The sequence below is a fragment of the Symphalangus syndactylus genome, chromosome 14 (genome assembly GCF_028878055.3).
Source record: "Symphalangus syndactylus isolate Jambi chromosome 14, NHGRI_mSymSyn1-v2.1_pri, whole genome shotgun sequence".
NCBI classification, from domain to species: domain Eukaryota; kingdom Metazoa; phylum Chordata; class Mammalia; order Primates; family Hylobatidae; genus Symphalangus; species Symphalangus syndactylus.
This window is the reverse complement of record NC_072436.2, coordinates 51,801,907-51,810,317: the sequence shown is the minus strand read 5'-3', so window position 1 is coordinate 51,810,317 and position 8,411 is coordinate 51,801,907. Positions and strand designations below refer to the sequence as shown.

The 8,411-nt window shown below is 43.2% G+C and overlaps 1 long non-coding RNA gene across 2 annotated transcripts; it reads left to right on the top strand.

The window, feature by feature from the left end:
* Nucleotides 1-322: 322 nt before the first annotated feature.
* Nucleotides 323-7,959, top strand: LOC134732448 (uncharacterized). Of its 2 annotated transcripts, none has more exons than XR_010115624.1 (3): nucleotides 323-614; nucleotides 6,792-6,982; nucleotides 7,600-7,959. It is a non-coding gene; the product is annotated as an uncharacterized lncRNA (long non-coding RNA). The 2 variants fall into 2 exon arrangements; XR_010115623.1 differs by having other exon boundaries at nucleotides 329-614; nucleotides 7,432-7,959.
* The last annotated feature ends 452 nt before the right edge of the window (nucleotides 7,960-8,411 follow it).

The window sequence follows — 8,411 nt, the reverse complement described above, 5'->3', positions numbered from 1 at the left end:
ACCTTGGGCCTCAGTTTCCCCATCTGCAAAATGAGGAGGATCGTAGTGCCTGTCTCATAGAGTCATGAAGAGGATAAAGTGAATGAATACATGTAATATGCTGGGAATAGCTTCGGACACATGGAAATGTTCGCTATTATTTTAAGCACTGAATCTTATCTTCCCTCCAGACTGTAATCATCTTCCCTTTAAAAGAGCAAACTTCAAAGTTATGTGTTGAGTAATGACCACATGCCAGGTGTTTTCACACCCACATCAATGCTCCTGACTGTGAGAGCTGGTGGTCATTGGCTCCAGTTCATAGGGTGGAGAAGAGGAGGTTCACAGAGGTGAACTAACGGGCCCAGGTCACACAGCAGAGCAGTGAAAAGATCATGGATGGCTTAAAATACCAGCCCTTCCTTCACCCTCCTTCAGCCTTTCTCTCTCTCTCTCTCACACACACACACACATACACACACACACACACACACACTCCCTTCATAAAAATCTCACAATGGCAAGTGTCTTATACAAGACACACAGAGGAGAAGGGCCTGTGAAGAGGGAGGCAGAGATCGGAGCATCACAGCCACAAGTCAAGGAAGGCCGACAACCACCAGAAGCCGGAAGGGGTAAGAGCAACTTCCCCGTGCTGTTTCTTTTTTTTTTTTTTTTTTTATTGGTAAAAAAATTTATTTAGTTGTTTTCTAAGATACAGAGTACTTTTAAGATAAACATTTAAATTTTAGAACATATTTAGATTTACAGGAAAATTGAGAAGAGAATACAGAGTTCTCATATACCCAGTGCCCAGTTTTTCTTTTTTTTTTTTTTTTTTTTATACTTTAGGGTTTTAGGGTACATGTGCACAATGTGCAGGTTTGTTACATATGTATCCATGTGCCATGTTGATTTCCTGCACCCATTAACTCGTCATTTAGCATTAGGTGTATCTCCTAATGCTGTCCCTCCCCCCTCCTGCAACCCCACAACAGTCCCCGGAGTGTGATGTTCCCCTTCCTGTGTCCATGAGTTCTCATTGTTCAATTCCCACCTATGAGTGAGAACATGCGGTGTTTGGATTTTTGTCCTTGCGATAGTTTACTGAGAATGATATTTTCCGGTTTCATCCATGTCCCTACAAAGGACACGAACTCATCATTTTTTTATGGCTGCATAGTATTCCATGGTGTATATGTGCCACATTTTCTTAATCCAGTCTATCGTTGTTGGACATTTGGGTTGGTTCCAACTCTTTGCTATTGTGAATAGTGCCACAATAAACATACGTGTGCATGTGTCTTTATAGCAGCATGATTTATAGTCCTTTGGGTATATACCCAGTAATGGGATGGCTGGGTCAAATGGTATTTCTAGTTCGAGATCCCTGAGGAATCGCCACACTGACTTCCACAATGGTTGAACTAGTTTACAGTCCCACCAACAGTGTCAAAGTGTTCCTATTTCTCCACATCCTCTCCAGCACCTGTTGTTTCCTGATTTTTTAATGATGGCCATTCTAACTGGTGTGAGATGGTATCTCACTGTGGTTTTGATTTGCATTTCTCTGATGGCCAGTGATGATGAGCATTTCTTCATGTGTTTTTTGGCTGCATAAATGTCTTCTTTTGAGAAGTGTCTGTTCATGTCCTCTGCCCACTTTTTGATGGGGTTGTTTGTGTTTTTCTTGTAAATTTGTTTGAGTTCATTGTAGATTCTGGATATTAGCCCTTTGTCAGATGAGTAGGTTGCAAAAATTTTCTCCCATTCTGTAGGTTGCCTGTTCACTCTGATGATAGTTTCTTTTGCTGTGCAGAAGCTCTTTAGTTTAATGAGATCCCATTTGTCGATTTTGGCTTTTGTTGCCATTGCTTTTGGTGTTTTAGGCATGAAGTCCTTGCCCACGCCTATGTCCTGAATGGTATTGCCTAGGTTTTCTTGTAGGATTTTAATGGTTTTAGGTCTAACATATAAGTCTTTAATCCATCTTGAATTAATTTTTGTAAAAGGTGTAAGGAAGGGATCCAGTTGCAGCTTTCTACATATGGCTAGCCAGTTTTCCCAGCACCATTTATTAAATAGGGAATCCTTTCCCCATTTCTTGTTTTTGTCAGGTTTGTCAAAGATCAGATAGTTGTAGCTATGCGGCATCATTTCTGAGGGCTCTGTTCTGTTCCATTGATCTACGTCTCTGTTGTGGTACCAGTACCATGCTGTTTTGGTTACTGTAGCCTTGTAGTATAGTTTAAAGTCAGGTAGCGTGATGCCTCCAGCTTTGTTCTTTTGGCTTAGGATTGACTTGGCAATGCGGGCTCTTTTTTGGTTCCATATGAACTTTAAAGTAGTTTTTTCCAATTCTGTGAAGAAAGTCATTGGTAGCTTGATGGGGATGGCATTGAATCTATAAATTACCTTGGGCAGTATGGCCATTTTCACGATATTGATTCTTCCAACCCATGAGCATGGAATGTTCTTCCATTTGTTTGTATCTTCTTTTATTTCATTGAGCAGTGGTTTGTAGTTCTCCTTGAAGAGGTCCTTCACATCCCTTGTAAGTTGGATTCCTAGGTATTTTATTCTCTGTGAAGCAATTGTGAATGGGAGTTCACTCATGATTTGGCTCTCTGTTTGTCTGTTATTGGTGTACAAGAATGCTTGTGATTTTTGTACATTAATTTTGTATCCTGAGACTTTGCTGAAGTTGCTAATCAGCTTAAGGAGATTTTGGGCTGAGACGATGGGGTTTTCTAGATATACAATCATGTCATCTGCAAACAGGGACAATTTGACTTTCTCTTTTCCTAATTGAATACCCTTTATTTCCTTCTCCTGCCTGATTGCTCTGGCCAGAACTTCCAGCACTATGTTGAATAGGAGCGGTGAGAGAGGGCATCCCTGTCTTGTGCCAGTTTTCAGAGGGAATGCTTCCAGTTTTTGCCCATTCAGTATGATATTGGCTGTGGGTTTGTCATAGATAGCTCTTATTATTTTGAGATACGTCCGATCAATACCTAATTTATTGAGAGTTTTTAGCATGAAGGGTTGTTGAAGTTTGTCAAAGGCCTTTTCTGCATCTATTGAGATAATCATGTGGTTTTTGTCTTTGGTTCTGTTTATATGCTGGATTACATTTATTGATTTGCATATGTTGAACCAGCCTTGCATCCCAGGGATGAAGCCCACTTGATCATGGTGGATAAGCTTTTTGATGTGCTGCTGGATTCGGTTTGCCAGTATTTTATTGAGGATTTTTGCATCAATGTTCATCAAGGATATTGGTCTGAAATTCTCTTTTTTGGTTATGTCTCTGCCAGGTTTTGGTATCAGGACGATGCTGGCTTCGTAAAATGTGTTAGGGAGGATTCCCTCTTTTTCTATCGATTGGAATAGTTTCAGAAGGAATGGTACCAGTTCCTCCTTGTACCTCTGGTAGAATTCAGCTGTGAATCCATCAGGTCCTGGACTCTTTTTGGTTGGTAAGCTATTGATTATTGCCACAATTTCAGAACCTGTTATTGGTCTATTCAGAGATTCAACTTCTTCCTGGTTTAGTCTTGGGAGGGTGTACTTGTCGAGGAATTTCTCCATTTCTTCTAGATTTTCTAGTTTATTTGCATAGAGGTGTTTGTAGTATTCTCTGATGGTAGATTGTATTTCTGTGGGATCGGTGGTGATATCCCCTTTTTCGTTTTTTATTGCATCTATTTGATTCTTCTCTCTTTTCTTCTTTATTAGTCTTGCTAGCGGTCCATCAATTTTGTTGATCTTTTCAAAAAACCAGCTCCTGGATTCATTAATTTTTTGAAAGGTTTTTTGTGTCTCTATTTCCTTCAGTTCTGCTCTGATTTTAGTTATTTCTAGCCTTCTGCTAGCTTTTGAATGTGTTTGCTCTTGCTTTTCTAGTTCTTTTAATTGTGATGTTAGGGTGTCAATTTTGGATCTTTCCTGCTTTCTCTTGTGGGCATTTAGTGCTATAAATTTCCCTCTACACACTGCTTTGAACGTGTCCCAGAGATTCTGGTATGTTGTGTCTTTGTTCTCGTTGGTTTCAAAGAACATCTTTATTTCTGCCTTCATTTCATTATGTACCCAATAGTCATTCAGGAGCAGGTTGTTCAGTTTCCATGTAGTTGAGCGGTTTTGACTGAGTTTCTTAATCCTGAGTTCTAGTTTGATTGCACTGTGGTCTGAGAGACAGTTTGTTATAATTTCTGTTCTTTTACATTTGCTGAGGAGAGCTTTACTTCCAACTATGTGGTCAATTTTGGAATAGGTGTGGTGTGGTGCTGAAAAAAAATGTATATTCTGTTGACTTGGGGTGGAGAGTTCTGTAGATGTCTATTAGGTCCACTTTATGTAGAGCTGAGTTCAATTCCTGGATATCCTTGTTAACTTTGTCTCGTTGATCCACGCTGTTTCTAGAGGGCGCACGGCCCTGCCAGTACCTTGATTTTGGACTTCTGGCTTCCACAGTTGTGAGATAATACACTTTCGTTTTTTACGTCAACATTTTGTGTAATTTGTCTTGGCTGCCACAGAAAGCGAATAGAAATAGTTTTCCCTCAGCGCAACCTGGTGATGCATGTGTTCACTTTGAAAACATGTCATTTTCACCTGCAAAGGTTTTAGGTTCCTAAAAGGGACTGTGCAGAGGGATCGCTGCAACTGAAGTCAACATTTGGCCCCATTCTGTTAGAACACCTGCAAGAGGAGGCTCAGGTGCCGACTGAACAAATCCTCTGGCTCTTGGGGTGATCCATGCCTTTACCGAATGCCTCCTTTGTTGGGGTCATTCTGCTGGGAAGACATTCCCATTGGAAGATACTGGATCTTTCCTTTACCATGTCAGGCATGACACTCCTACGTTAAAAAGCTGTCCATACCAAGGGCATGACAGGCAATTCATAGAAGAAAGCAGGATGATCAATGGCCTATGAAAGGATCCTAAGCTGTGGCTGGGTGCAGTGGCTCAACTCTGTAATCCCAGCACTTTGGGAGGCCAAGGCAAGAGGATAACTTGGGCCCAGGTGCTCGAGACTGGCATGGGAAACATGGCAAAACCCCATCTCTATAAAAACTTAGCCGGGTGTGGTGGCATGTGCCTGGAGTCCCAGCTCCTCAGCAGGCTGAGGTGGGAAGATCATCTAAGCCCAGAAGGTTGAGGCTGCAGTGAGCCACCATCATACCACTGCAGTCCAGCCTGGGTGACAGAGTGAGACCCTGTCAAAAAAAAAAAAAATCCTCAGCTGTGCTAGAATCAGAAGGCAAATAAAAACCACAGTGAGACACCTTTCAATTACATCAGATCACCTGAAATCAAAAGTGTTTCACAATAGCACTGATAAACAATGTTTTTTGTTTGTTTTTTGAGATGAAATCTTGCTCTGTTACCCAGGCTGGAGTGCAGTGGCACCATCATGGCTCACTGCAACCTCTGCCTCCCGGGTTCAAGCAATTCTCCTGCCGCAGCCTCCCGAGTAGCTGGGATTACAGGTGTGCACCACCACACCTGGCTAATTTTTATATTTTCAATAGAGACATGGTCATGTTCACATGTTGGTCAGGCTGGTCTCAAACTCCTGACCTCAAGTGATCCGCCCACCTTGGCCTCCCAAAGTGTTGGGATTACAGGTGTGAGCCAGTGTGCCTGGCCGTAAACAATGTTAATAATTGTAGCTTTGTTTAGTTCAGGAAAAGGAAAGAACCTAAATGTTCACTGGAAAGAGGATAGACATGTAAATTGAGGCACAGTTACACAATGTTAATTACCGATAAAGCTGGGCCTAACCACAAGTTGCAGGAGATATATATATATATATGACACTGTGGAAGGTTGGTCAGTGTTTGAGGACTGGAGTGAGTAAGAACACACGCTTGGTTAAGGTGATGTTCACTTTTTTACTGACGAACAGCAGACAAACAGCACAAAGCATGTAGCCAAGTTTAAGGATAAAGTGAATGGCTTAGATTCCTTTTTTTTTTTTTTCTGAGATGGAGTCTTGCTCTGTCACCCAGGCTGGAGCGCAGTGGCGCAATCTTGTCTCACTGCAACCTCCACCTACCGGGTTCAAGTGATTCTCCTGTCTCAGCCTCCTGAATAGCTGGGATTACAGGCGCCCGCCGCCATGTTCAGCTAATTTTTTGTATTTTAGTAGAGATGAGGTTTCACCGTGTTGCCCAGGCTGGTCTCAAACTCCTGAGCTCAGGCAATCCACTCACCTTGGCCTCCCAAACTGCTGGGATTACAGGTGTGAGCCACTGCACCCCACTGGCTTATATTCCTTTTCATGTCTTTAGTTCCTCAAACAAGCTCCATGGTCAGTGGTCTCTACAGCCTGTACAGAATGAGGAGTTTCCCAGGCTAGACGCCGGATCTGAGGGCTTACTCACTGTCTGTGTGTGTGTGTGTGTGTGTGTACGCACATGAATGCATGTGCCTGTATGTGCATGTGTGTACACACACAGACATTGGGAGAAGGATACACCAGCACTCACAAACCTATTATTTTTATTATACTTTATTATATCATAGTACCTATAATTGTTCACGTCTTAAAAATAAACATGAATCAAATCCATAAACATGTTAGGATTTGGTAGAGTCAACAATGAGGCCAAAGGTGGGATTATATTCACAGGGCTTTTCTGTAGTATGCAACATTTCATTTCAAAAATCCGTCCCTGGGTCCTGTCAAGTTGCCATCTTCCATCCCAGGTTGAAGTCAGGAACTAGAAGAACTTGCCAAGGTTTGGGAACCTTTGCAAATTGACCACTTTTGTGCTTTCTGTAACCCGGTCTCTCCTTGCAGGGATTATCATAGCTGTTCCAAAAGCTGAAGAGTCCTGTGTATGTATGTTTTGGGGGTCAGAAGAAAGAACCAAGTGCCCAGGAGGCAGTGTGGAGTTTCCATGGATGACCCTCCAGGCTCGTCTCCTTCTGAGCCGGAGCAGCCGCCAGATGGGTGCTGCAGCCCAGGGGAGAGCTCCAGCTCCGTAGAATGTGAGTCCCTGGGCCAGGGTGGAGGGGCCCGTGTGGTGAAACCTTGCTTCTGGCCCTGAAGAAGACTTGGCAGGCTTTCCTGCCCAGTGGCTTAGGTGGCTCATGAGGCATCTTAGGAAAATGCTGCTCAGTTCTTTAGAACCTGAGGTCTGGAGGATCTATTAACATGCTTTTCCCTGGGCTGACCTTAGGACCAGTTCCTTTACCGACATGATGCAGCACAGCTTTAAAAATGAACAGTGTTTGGCTTTTTGTCCTTGCGATAGTTTGCTGAGAGTGCACATGTACTCTAAAACGTAAAGTATAATAATAATAAAATTTTTTAAAAAATGAACAGTGGAGCTAAAGAGAACAGGAAAGCAGAGAGACCCATGTCCGCACTGAACGCTGGGTGTAGAGGTCCCAGCTGATCACTCCTGGTCTTGACCACATCCCTCCCCTCCCTTCAGCTGCAGCCTCTCATGCCTTTTGATTATGGCGCTGATGAAAGCGGAGGAAGCAGCTCTTCTCTCAGCATCGGCTACTCCACCTTTGCAAGGCCTGCGTTTGGGTTGTGCTTTTCAAGTAAGGAGATGTTGCTACCCTGGGAATCATGTCAATGTGTTCTTAATATTTAGGGCTCATTGGCACATGCCTGCGGACTCAGTGAAGGTCCTATTGGATGACGAAAACAAGCAGATCAAAAACTCAAAGTGACTGATGTGGTCTGAGTGGCCACAGCTTGATTTGGGCTCATTTTAGAGGCGCCGGGCTGTGCTGTCCTGTCCCAGGCCGCTTGCTGCACACAGCTGTTGGGCGCTGGAAGGGTGGAGAGTCAAACGGAGGTGGGTGCCGAGTTGAAAACCCACACCAGATGTCAAAGACAAAACAAAGGAAAATAGCTCATGAATAGTTTTTCTATGGATTACATGTCGAAATGCTAATTTTTAGATATTTAATATATTAAGTGAAATAAAGTAATGTTAAAATTGGTTTCATTTGTTTCTCTTCACTTTTAAAAAATATGGCTACTCTTTTACCCATGTGGCTTGCGTGTGTGGCTGACATTGTATTTAAGTTGTCTTAAGGGAATGTTACCCTATATATACTAAGGAATCCAGGCTGAAATGAACAAAAAACAAACACCCAAAAAAACAGCGAGCAAACCAAACACTCTGCCCGGATGACCCAGCTGTTCCAAAGGTTATTCTTCTTCTTCTTTTTTTGAAATGGAGTCTCGCTCTGTCGCGCAGGCTGGAGTGCAGTGGCACGATCTCGGCTCACTGCAAGCTCCGCCTCCCGGGTTCATGCCATTCTCCTGCCTCAGCCTCCCGAGTAGCTGGGACCACAGGTGCCCACCACCACGCCTGTATTTTTTTTTTTTTTTTGAAACGGAATCTCGCTGTCGCCCAGGCTGGAGTGCAGTGGCGTGATCTCCGCTCACTGCAGG